Raw genomic sequence first — 13179 nt, 5'->3', positions numbered from 1 at the left:
AATATACTCTTATTATTTTCCTAATTCTGTTTACATCCTTTTGCTGTAGGGATTTGCTATGGTCATTTGCATCTTAAACCTTTGAATGCTCTTTCCAGCTGTCTTGTATTTCAGAACACTGCCTGCCCTCCACATCCTGAAATAAAGTAGGCTGCAGCTGTACAAAAAATCATCTACTGCTTTTGAAACAAGGGCAGGGAGAGCTTAGGCATAATATTATGTTAATGAATGAAAGGAATGTGTACTTTCTCCCTCTCTCTCCCCCCCCAATCCCCCCACCCCCCGGTGTTAAGCTGTACTTGATTTCCTATCTTGTGTTTTCTCCTTAAATTTTTTGAGCAGAAGGGAAGATACCTGGGCAAAGTATTTTTGTTTGGATAATAGGACAATACTTGCTACTACTTCCTTTTGCAAAGTGAAGCATAGTTATTTTTATATAATTACATTTATTGTGTCACTGTGTAAGAAAATTAATGGCATAATCCGAAAGGGTCTTTATAAGAAACTCAATTGGATCTGGCTACTTGTGAAACAGGCTTGTTTGCAGTCATGATCTGTGTTGAACTACATCTCAATCTGTTAAACTTCTCTAAACCAAGTTAAAAACAATAATCCTGTCCTGTGCATACTGGCCTTTTTACTGAACTCATATCTTCCATTGACTTCTAATGGACTGTTCCTTAATGTATTATTTTTGTTAGAGGTAGATTGGAATTCACATTGAAAGGCTTCTGTGCTTATAGGCTTTATCTTCCCCTTTCCCTACTCTCCTTCCCATTAAAGAGTTTTCTTACAAACTTGAAACACTTCAGGACTTAAACTGAGGGAATGTGTGTTTGTTTTCAGTTGGGTTTTTTTGTTGTTTTGGGTTTTTTTAATTGCAACCCTACTGCTGGGTCTGGTACTGGTTTTGTTTGTACCCATCATCCATGCTGATCTGTTGTTTTTTAAAAACAAAGACTAGAGGGTAGTATTTCTGAAATTAGACTATCAGGAGATCTTTGTCATGAGTAGCATGTTGAAAGAAGCTCGAGGTTTCAAATAAGCCTGATAAGCAATTCACCATGAAGTGATAAGATACCGTCTTGGAGAAGATACTGAAGCAACCGACGTGCCATTAGTGGTTATTGCTGAGAAATGGATGATGAGCAGTATCTGCTGTTTTTCTAGTCTTTCACACAGAGTATGTCTTTACAAACAGAGGGGAAGCTGGGGCAGGAGTTTAGCATCAAGGGCTAAAAAAACCCCTGTAACTAACTGTAAAGACTTGTTCCCTGTAGCATGGGGAACAAACAAGAGGAATTAGAGATATGTGCACATCTACGGGGGTATGCTATAATGGGCATCACAGAAACATGGTGGGATGGCTCCTATGACTGGAGTGTTGGAATGGAAGGTTACAGGCTTTTTAGAAAAGACAGGGCTGGCAGGCAGGGAGGGGGGAGTTGCCCTTTATGTTAGGGATAGGCTGGAGAGTATGGAACTCTGTCTGGGGGCAGGTGAGCAGTTTACAGAGAGTTTGTGGGTCAGGGCTAAAGGGAAAACAGCTGTGGGAGACATTACTGTGGGGATCTGTTACAGACCACCAGGTCAAGGAGAACCTGTGGATGAAGCACTCTACAGACAGATAGGAAAAGCCTCACGCTCGCAGGCCCTTGTTCTCATGGGGGATTTCAACCACCCTGACATCTGTTGGAACGATGGCACTGCACGGCACAAGCAATCCAGGAGGTTCCTCGATTATGTGGAAGACAACTTCCTTCTGCAAGTAATGGAGGAGCCGACAAGGAGAGGTGCCATGCTTGACCTTGTGCTCACCAACAGGGAAGGGCTTGTTGAGAATGTGGTACTCCAGGGCAGCCTTGGATGCAGTGATCACGAGATGGTCGAATTTGAAATCCCCAGGAGAGTGAGAAGAGCGTGCAGCAAGCTCACTGCCCTGGACTTCAAAAGAGCAGACTTTGGCCTCTTCAGGAGCCTGCTTAGTAAGTTTCCATGGGATATAGCCCTGGAGGGCAGGGGGGCCCAAGACTGTTGGTTGATATTCAAGGATCACCTGCTGCAAGCTCAGGAGTGCTGCATCCCAAATAGAAGGAAGTGTGGCAGAAGGGCCAGGAGACCTCCTTGGATGGATAAGGAGCTGCTGAGGAAAATTCAAAGGAAAAAAGAGGCTTATGAAAAATGGAAGCAAGGACAGGCGGCCTGGGTAGAGTACAGGGATGTTGTCCGGGAAGCTAGGGACCAGGTTAGGAAGGCTAAGGCCCAGTTAGAATTAAACCTAGCCAGGGATGTTAAGGATAACAGGAAGGGATTCTACAGGTACACAGCAAACAAAAAACAGACTAGGGACAACGTAGGCCCCCTGAGGAAGCTATCGGGAGAACTGGCTACACAGGATTTGGAGAAGGCTGAGGTTCTGAATGACTTCTTTGCCTCGGTCTTCACTGGCGAAGGCTCTGACTGCACCACCCAGGTCTTAGAAGGCAGACAGAGGCACTGTGAGAATGAAGACCTTGGGCCCACTGTAGGAGAGGATCTGGTTCGAGACCATCTTAAAAATCTGAACGTGCACAAGTCCTGGATACGGTTGGCTTTCTGGACTGCGAGCTCACACTGAAGCCGGCTCATGTTCATTTTCTCATCAACCAGCACCCCCAAGTCCTTCTCTGCAGGGCTGCTCTGAATCCCTTCTTTACCCTGTCTGTAGCTGTGCCTGGGATTGCTCCGACCCAGGTGTAGGACCTTGCACTTGTCATGGTTGAACTTCATAAGGTTGGCATCAGCCCACCTCACAAGCATGTCAAGGTCCCTCTGGATGGCATCCCTTCCCTCCAGCGTATCAACCGGACCACACAGCTTGGTGTCATCGGCAAACTTGCTGAGGGCGCACTCAATCCCACTGTCCATGTCAGCGACGAAGATGTTAAACAAGACCGGTCCCAACACCGATCCCTGAGGGACACCACTCCTTACCAGTCTCCAGCCGGACATCGAGCCATTGACCACAACTCTTTGTGTGCGGCCATCCAGCCAGTTCTTTATCCACTGAGTGGTCCATCCATCAAATTGATATTTCTCCAATTTAGAGAGAAGGATGTCGTGTGGGACAGTGTCAAACACTTTGCACAAGTCCAGGTAGAAGACATCAATTGCTTTACCCTTATCCATCAATTCTGTAGCCCCATCATAGAAGACCACCAAATTGGTCAGGCAGGATTTACCCTTAGTGAAGCCATGCTGGCTGTCACCAAGCACCTTGTTGTTTTGTTATGGTTATTTGAGCCAACAAGAGAATAATATCTAGGCTCAGTTTCCTACATCTTTAACCACAAAAGGGCTTTTATTTTTGAACAATAAGCTACTTGTTAGCCTGATTAGCCAGCAGCTCATCATATTACACTTCACTGGAATCTGGAGGAGTCTACCAGGGAGTTATCCCTGTATTATTGTTTCTGCTTTTGTACTCTGTCTGTAGGCATTCACTGTTTGCTGCTTTTGGGAAGAAATAAAGACATCAACGCTCAATTGTTTTTTATGGTTCCTTTTTAACAGTTATGAGCAAGAAGTGTGTTTACTTAAATCTTATCAACAAAAGTAACAGCTATGGCAGAGTATGTATCGGAAATTGCTGATCCAGGTGACAAGCTGTATGTCATTGCAATAACTTAGTAAAACAATTATTAAAGTGGGTTCAACAACACCTAAAAAACAGCTAAAAAATAAATCCTGATGATATGTATGGGGTCAAGAGGACAGTTGCTTATTATTGTTTTATCCAGTAACAGTGTGTCTCATAATGGAGAAACTACAATTTATTTCAACATAGATTTAATACTAGGTCTTTTGCATAGCTTTATATCAATTTGTAATGACACAGTTACCATTCCAGCTTACTAAAATTTAAGTGTGTTGCTTAATGTTTAAAAACAAACTGGGGGAGGGACGAAGAGGCTGAGGTTAGAAAAACACCTCTGAGGCCATGCTGCTTGTTTTTCTTGCAGTATTTCTTAGGGAAAATGATGTGGTTGATACAAATTTCAAGACTGATTTGAGTTAAGCTGTGTGAGAAAGAAGTTACTAGCAGGCTCATTAGGCCAGGCCAGATAATGCACAGCATATTACCTTCACAGAAAGACCAGACTGAATTTCTGGTATTTCCAAAGCAACTTCATTAAACTTTCACTGTTACTTAATGAAGTCTCTTACCCATGTATGATACATCCTTCCTGTTGTACTTTCAGTTAATTTTAAAAAAATAGTGTTGTTGCGTAGATAGAAAGACAGAGAATTTGATTTTTAGATTATTTACCTCCAAAATGTTGTCTATGTACTATTACTGGAGGATTTTGGCTCCTCGATGTTTTTGTAATGTAATTATCTTTTTCTGCAGATATTTTCAGTTTTGTCTGTAACTGATACTACTGAGTATACTATTTACCATTTTCTCAGAGAAAACTTTAAATACTTCGAATACTTGCCTATATAAGGGATACCTTTACAATACACTGCACATAGTTTCTAACTATTTCATAGAGATAAACCACAAACCACCTTGAAGAAAATAATTTTTCATACAGGATTTATTTCTATTGAACACCAATTTGAAAGGTGTAATACACCTCCCAAGAAGCTCTGCAAGCTTGGAGCCCCTCACCCTCAGCAGGCTATGGCAAGGAACCCCAAACACCCATCTGAGGAGCCAACAGAGAGCAAGCAGGCTTTCCTAAGGGTCTTCTGGCTGCATAAAATGCAATCACTGCAGGAGTTTTCCCTTCAGAAATCTGAGTTTGACAAACTGGCATTCTCCGATTATTTTTTCTCTCATCCCAAATTACTCAGCTAACTCTAATCAGTGCTAGAGAGGGCTGAAAAAGCCTACAGTGCTATTTATAGTCAGTGTACCTTTCTTATTTAGGAGTAAAAAATAGTAATTTACGTTCCTTTTAACATAAATGCACACTATTGTTATTTTGATGGAAAGGTCAGTGAACTAGAAAAAGTGCTTAAAAAAATATTTAACTAGCCTATCATTTCCATCCTCTGAGCTTTAATTGTTTCATTTCTGTTGATGCTTATAATGTCAAACATTAACCTTTTAGATCAAACTTTTCCATCCCAGCTGTCTGTCTTGGGCATATTCTCTCTGCACTTTCAGTTAAAATAGTACTGGTGTTCCAGGAATGAAAGCAGGGGAAAACAGTTTAATTTCTTATGCTTGAATAAGACCATATAGTCAGAAAATTCCAGCTATCTCTGCCCTATGCTTTGGAGCAGTTTGGCAAGATCAGTTGGAATTGTGTCAGGCATGTTTTCAACTCTCCTGCAAAAGTGAGCTGAAATGCAGCTGACTTAGAAAAACTTCACCTATGTGTTCTCTGTAGATGTTTGTTAGTAGTAGTCAGCTAAAAATCTCAAAACATCTATTTTATACTGGGTGTCTGTTTCCTCTGAACTGGTCAAATTGGTACCTTCATTCTGGAGGTGCAGGAAATACACATGGCTTTCCTGCAACTCCTGTACCTGAAGAAAGAAAAGGACTTCCTCACTGGCAACTGGGCAATATGACAGAAGGAAAAAAAAAAGTAACACAGGGTGTCATGATGAAGAAGCATCCTAAAAGGGGATAGTGATGCAAAACAGGCAGAGAAAATAATTTGTTAGACCAAAGTACAGGGTAGAGGAAATTGCACTATGGAAAGTGAGGAAGAAATGCCTAATAATTTCTTAAGCACATTCAATTCTGCATTAGGCATAGGACAAGGCTTTAACCTAAAAGAGGGTAGATTTAGATTAGATACAGAGAAGAAATTCTTCACTGTGAGGGTGGTGAGACACTGGCACAGGTTGCCCAGAGAAGCTGTGGCTGCCTCATCCCTGTCAGTGTTCAAGACCAGGTTGGGTTTTGATCAGTCTGGTCTACTGGGAGGTGTCCTACCCATGGCAAGGGGTTGGAACTGGATGAGCTTTCAGGTCCCTTCCAACCCAAACCATTCTGTGATTTCCCTCTGAGATTATGAGCACACTTGTGATCACCAGAGTTTCCTCCATCAGCACTGTCCAATGTGACCTAGGGACTTTGGAGTTCCTGGCAGAAGTGCCCTAGCCTAACAGCACCCAGTGATACACTGTGTGTCCCAGGAAAAGGGGAGCCAATAGGAAAAGGGGAGCCAATATGAACTTCAGTTAAAGCCAACCCCAAGGACCAAAACAACTAAGAAAAAGAACTACAATAGCAATCTTAATGTCTGCATTTAAATTATAAATGAGTGTCACATACAAAGCTATTGCATTTGTTATATTTAGATTGTCTAACCTGGACACTAGGAAGCTAATGGAGCTAAACAAAATTGTTAAAAATACATGCACAATACAAAATAAAACAAAGAATCAGGGCCTGGTATGAAATAGTTTAGACTTTCCTCAGAGATCTGGCTCACGCACACACACAAAAGGAGTTTCTCACTGTTGTTAAGCATTAATCTCTAAATTAGTATGCCATCAGCCCTCTTTACCAGCCTGACAAGGCTGATGAAACACTCATCACTGTTAGCATCACTGTGTACCTACTGTCACACAGCCCTATCACCAGAACTGTCCCCAAATGCATAAATATTATTCCAATTAGAAAAACACTAAGGTGGCCTCTTTTGCCTATTGCTGAACAGATGCTGAAGGTTTCCTGAAAAATCACTTTAATCTCCATTTCTATTCAAAATACTTCCAATTTTGTTTAAAGTGTCACCAGTATCAGAGGTTATATGCAACAGACTTCACGGACTGGCAGGCTTGCAGCAAATAAATATCTTTTCTGGCTGTTAGCAGTGAAAAGAAAACACAACCTTACAAATGGAGTTTTCTTTCAAATTTGGAAAACATAACGTAGCAGCTGTTACTGATAATAAAATCTCAGATGTACAAATACACTATAATTTACTTTGCAAAAGCAGAAATAGTGTAGTCATAAGACACTGTGTAGTTCTGGTATTACACCTGAGGCAGGAATCTTAACAAGAATGCTTTTTCCAGATTATCAAAGGAAAAACTAGGGAGAAGAAACCTTTTTTTTCTTCACCTTTGTTTTTTAAGTTACAAAGAAAAAAACATTATCTGTTAAATAATCAAAAAGTCCAAAACCAGCAGCCATTCTGCTTCAATATAGTTTAAAACAAAAATCTAGTGCAATTCGTTCAATTTTTCTTTTTTTTTTTTTTTTTAATTGTTTAATTCTTTGTTTAATTAATTTTGTTTAATTTTTTAATTCTTTTTTTTTATTTTTTTTAAGAAACCCTAACTGAAAGCTTGGGATATATCTCATTTTGGAAGACAGTAAATGACAGCTTTCCATAGTTTCCTACCTGGTGAATTACAGAAAGAATATTGTTGTCTCCTCTAATTCAGGCTTTGCCAAACAAACTATTGAATTTTCCTATGCTTTTAGCATTAAGAAGACAGTGCAGGTCAAGAGTGTGTAAAGCCCCATGCCATGCTTCACTGCCTGCGGGAAAAGCAATATTCCTGTCACGCACCACCAGCACGATACTGTGTTGGGAGTGACACTGCCCTTCGCTCCACCAGAGAAGTCTCCTGGCTGTAGGAGCAGCCAGCCATCAGTACAGTGACAGGAGCAAGAACTTGTAGCGCTGACAGAAAAGGCAGCATAGCCACAGCAGAATTTATAATCTTGTTATGCCCAAAACAGCCCATGTACTTTTAATACAGCTTTAAGTGTATCGGACTGTTGCTAATACTGAGAGTAGGCAGAGGAAAACGGTAACATTTACAATTCAAATGTTTATATTTGTAAATTTTAATTTACTTCCCTACTAGGATTATCTGCCTTAAGTTTCACACTTGTAAGCACAGAGGCTGCATGAGCTAGAAGGCTTGAACAGAATTTTCAAGTTAACAGGAGATCCTAAACTTGGCTTGAAGGAAAGCATTGGTGTGAGCTGATTTAATGAGATACTGATGTGAGCTGATTGAACCCTAAATTTCCTATTTCATTATTATTTATGGAATCCCTGTCATTCTTCTAAGCCTACAATCTTTCCTAAATCAATAAGGCATATATGCTCCAATGAATATAACCATTTCTTTGATACTCTTTGACTAGAGTGACATAACTTCTTCTGTTTAGTACAACTATCTATAATAGATTTAATGATGGCCATATTGCTAACTTTGCTTGGATTCAAGACATCAAAAATTAGGATCTACTTATCCTGCAAAAAAAGGGTATTGCTGGTAAGAGACTGATAACCACTGGAATCCTTGTAAGTCACTTTGCAGCAGTGAGATCAGACTGAAAGACAAATTCCTGAGACAAGGCAGACCATGCTTAATGATCAGTATGGGATAGTAACATCTGTGTTTAACTTCCCAAATACGTGTCTACCCCTGGTTGTTTAGGGAGGAGAGGGTCACAGCAGCTCACCTGCTGATTTCTCACCAGAACTGATCTCCTAGTGACAGACATCTGGTGAAGAATGTGAAAACTCCCTCTAAAATCTCAACTTCCTAAATGCTTTTGTGCTTAATTAAAACCTGTGGATTAAAAGCTAAACAAATCTGGAAATGGGTTACATTTGTTGTTCAAAGTACAGTTAACATATTATTAAAAAGACTATCCCAGAAAATTTCAGGTTTCTCATAAAACTTAGTTTTAATTTGCAATGGCATTAAAAAACATGAAAAGTGAAATACTTGCCTAAAAATCTTTTTTATGGCTACAACCTTTGAGAAATAATGTCATTTTTTTTTTGCTACATCATATATAGAGACTTTTTTTTTCCCCAAGTGTCTTTCACTACACTTGTATGAAAAACATGAAATCTAGATTAAAGCTCCCTGTAAAAATATTTATCCCAAAATACTTTTTTAAAAAACTTGTAATATAAGCATGGTAGAATAATATAAAATAGATAGATAAAATGTACTGATATAAATTTGTTCCAGGCCACAAGATATTACTACTGTAATACTTTTAAAGCCCTAAAAAAAAAGATTTATAAATTAAAACAAAGGAATACCTGTAAATACCTTGTGGGACCAAAAGTCTCTGTAAGCATATGCTCAGAGAACAGACTGATTAACAAGCAGTATTTCCTACAGAGAAATGAGAACTTGATCTGATTTCTTTATGTTTATTTTTAGCAAGATGAATTGACAATCCTTCAATTTTTGCCAGTAAAGGGGCCACACTCTGTGCTTATTCCCAATAACGTCAAAGATGTCTCCTGTTCATTCTGCTGGCAGTGAAATTCTTTATCCCACTTCATAAACTGAAAAAGAGACCTTTGCGTACTCAAAAAAATCAGACTAATTTTAATTCCTGGGGTGGTTGTAGGGCTTCCGGTCCAGAACAGAATTTTTGTCCCTGCCCATGTCAGGGGGTTAGAACGAGATGATTTTAAGGTTCTTTCCAACCCAAACCATTCTATGATTCTAGGTACTATGTTTTTTCTTTTTTTTAATTAATGCTCTGTTTGGTTAATGACAGCAGCAATTCTTTTGTTTCTGTTTAGCTCCTTATTCTCATTTGCTGTATGGTGACATTTGCTTTTCCCTACCTTTGCACTGTTTAATTAGCACACAGTAAATTACAGGATAAAATATAGAGCATGCAGGTGAGAAAAAACATCTTCTTGGATGGAATAACCTGCTATTATGAAAACAGCTGAAATGTGATGGGTCCATTGCTACAATGAAGTGGCAAGCATAGATAACTGACAGTGAGTAAATGAAGAGTGCTCTGGAGCATAAACTGTACAGTTTCTGGCATCTTTTAGCAGGATAATCTCCTGTAGGCAATGCCAAGCCTATCCCCTTAATGCATTCATTTTCCCTTAGTGCACCCCAGTGCAAGAATTCACTTGCCAGAGCCTTTCTGCTTCTGGCAATTAGTTTCTATTGCAAGGAGTCCCTGCCCAGACAGGAGTTAATTCAACTGCCTCTATCAAACTGCTGTTTCTGGCAGAGAAAAAGTATCCACTAAGTCAACAGATAGAACTTCCAGTGCTAAACTGTTTTCTGCATTCAAGATTACTGTAGGTAGGTCTATGCTCAGGACAAGACTAAGGCTCTTCCCCTGCCTGCTTTCAGACAGAATGAGATGTGTGAACTGCAGAGGTACCGCAGTTCCCCCTGTCCTTTTCCATGATTTTAACATCTGATGGATATTACACAAAGTGCTATCTGTCCTTTAGTATACATGGAGGTGTGAGGGCAGAAAGGGCTGGAAAGCCCATTTACTGGACAAAGCTCTTAAAATCCTGAGACACACACACAGAACACAGAAATAGAGGCGATGTATGACATAATGCAGAAAGATCAGTTATGCACTGAGTTTATACTGACTGCTATCTTGACAGTTCATCTTTACAAGCTATTAGATATATACTGCCACCAGAACAGTGAACTGACACAGAACAGAGAACTGACTTAAGATAGATATAAACTTAAAAGCTGTAGAAATATTAATCTCTTTCCCTTGTAATTTAAAATTTAAGTAGCGATATAAGTAAGAAACTTGATTTTGATTCCTTATAAATCAGCCATACCTCACATTTAGAAAAAGCTAAATGAGATCAGAGTTTTTCCACTCCAATTTTACAATAATCTATTTCAGGGTGACAAAGCAACTCTGCTTTCCTGGGGTGCATGACAATGAACTTATTTACAAAGATTAATTTTCACTTAGGTAATTCCTATCCCTATATGTATATACACACATCTGAACACGTAACAGTGTTACTATCTTCAAATCCTATTTCCTATTTGGCATGTAAACTAAAATTGTCAACAATTCTGATAACTGTCTTTCCCCACAGCTATGATATAAACAGATTATTATCTCCATCCAGAAAAGCATGAATGCATAGTTTTAATGTGTGCAATTTTCATAATCACTACTCTTTTGCACATCTAATACGTGTTTCCTTGTGTCACATTCCAAACTTTGGTCTTTTTTTTTTCCTGTTACATGCTTGGTTCTGGCTCTTCTATTCCCATTGTATTGTGTCTTTATCGGTACAGGTTTTGGTGCCGTTTGCTGAGTCATGCTGATTTTTTATTCCGAATCTACAGGTAGCAGTGCCTTAGTCATTAGAGGCCACATATACCCCTCGTACTAAAAGCTATGACAACAATCTCTGTCAGCGTAACAAGTAAACCCAGTTCCCATGACTCTTAATACCTGAACGCAAAATTCTGCATTCTACTGGCGCATAAGCTGATTTCTCTTGAATGTTCAGATTCAGAGAATAACTCCAGCATATATAAAGATTTTTAGGTCTTGTAATTCAGCTATGATAGTTATATCACAGGTGAGAATTCAGAGAAAGGAATCTATGCAAATATTTGGTGAAATTCTGGGCCAAACCCAGGAAAAACATACAAAACTTGCACTAAATTCATTAAGCCACAACTTCAGAATTCCAGTCTCCCACAGCAAATTGAGCTCTTCCAGGATATTATCAACTATTAAATGGAAGAGTCTGTCCCTGTGCATATATAAAAAAACATACAAAAGAAATACATATAGTTAGAAAAAACCCTGTCTATTAATAAGTGTATGTATACATAGATTATAAAACTTTGTTGTTCTGAATAGTATTAGATGTGGATGAATTTTTATTGATTGATTTGTGCAAGACCACAAATCTTTCTTATCTTCTTTCTCTTATGCTTTTGATAATGCAAAGAAATAAGCAAGCAGCAGCTATTTCGATACTTTCTGATACCCACCTTCATATGCAGTTAGTTCATCAAGCTGTTTGCTGCAGTCTGGCAATTTTCCTTCTCTACGGATCAACTGTCCCATGGCATCTTCCTTCACTATCCAAGGCAATCATGGCGAAATGAAGCTCTGCATGAGATGTGCCCTCCACATTCCAGTTCCCTTAACAGAGGCACAGTTTTGTGTATCAAAACCAAAAGGGCAACTCTGAAAAGCATGCAGCCCCTGTGCTGGTGCAGGCAGTAACAGCAGACCCTGCTGCCTAGGTAAAACCTCTGTGACATACAGAGCCTACAGGTTCCATCAGCATTTCTGCCTTTTAACCCTCCTGCCAGTAGCTTCTGTGATCCCCTTCAAGAAGCAGGACATGAAGGTGGCTTTTCAGAGCCTACAAAATAAGGTCAGTTGAAATTTTGATGTTTGGTGTCTGCAGCTACTGGGAATATTCAGGTCACACAGCCTGAATGCTCTTTTCAGTTTAGATGTGGTAATTCTGCAGTTCAGTACTGCCATCTCTCAGTGGTGAGACATGAGCAAGGCAGTCCTCCTCCCTGATAATGAATGCTTAATTTTCAGATGTCTTTTATATATTTAGTTATAAAATTTGTTTCATTTACCATTTGGGGATTTTTTTTTGGTACTCGTATGGTGCCTTTGATCCATGTTGTCAAGATTTTTCTCCACATTTACAGAAATGAGAAATATTGAAAAAAATGTTGAGAATATGTTAAAATTAATTATCCTAAAAAATTAACTTTAAAGACAAAAATCCTAATCCAAGAGAAGCATGACAGTTTACAGAAATGAAATTTTTGTATGTGAAGAAAATATGTTTGCATATTTTAATGTAGATGATAGTATTATATGCTGAACAAACCTCTTTATATTTACATGTGGTAATCAGTAAATACAGCAATAGTTTCCCACTTTAATTCAACAGTTACCTAGTCAAAAAGAACAAGAATAATACTCATGATGAACCTGAATTCTTAGATGTATTGATGCCACAGCATCAATACAGTGCATAGCTCAACTTCAGGAACAGGCAGGGGGGAAAAAAGCTTTTGCATTCTTTCCCTGTGCTGCTGCCTCAGGAAAAGTCACTAGTTTAGCTGTAGGAGCCACTTCACAAATGTACAATGAAAATACTCTCTGTGCACACTTAGACATTTACATTCTTGTCTCTTGGTGTTTGTTCTGTTGACTGACTAATATAAAAGATTAGAATAGAATAGAATAGAATAGTTAGCATTGGAAAGGACCTCAAGATCATCTAGTTCCAACCCCCCTGCCATGGGCAGGGACACCTCACACTAAACCATCCCACACAAGGCCTCGTGCTAATAAAGCATGTAGCATCGGAAATAATGTTTTGCTTTGTCATGAAACTGCTTTTGAAAGTGCCTTTAGAAAAAAAAAAAAAGTCTCCCAAAAAGTACTGC

General features: G+C 39.2%; 1 protein-coding gene across 1 annotated transcript in view; it reads left to right on the top strand.

The window, feature by feature from the left end:
• C2H8orf88 (chromosome 2 C8orf88 homolog) overlaps window positions 1–13179 on the top strand; it is a 28450-nt gene that overhangs the window by 225 nt on the left and 15046 nt on the right. The gene's annotated exons all lie outside the window — the stretch shown is intronic.

The sequence above is a fragment of the Lathamus discolor genome, chromosome 2 (assembly GCF_037157495.1).
Source record: "Lathamus discolor isolate bLatDis1 chromosome 2, bLatDis1.hap1, whole genome shotgun sequence".
In the NCBI taxonomy this organism is placed as follows: domain Eukaryota; kingdom Metazoa; phylum Chordata; class Aves; order Psittaciformes; family Psittacidae; genus Lathamus; species Lathamus discolor.
Note: the sequence above shows the minus strand (reverse complement) of the source record. Positions and strands in the feature narration are given on the sequence as shown.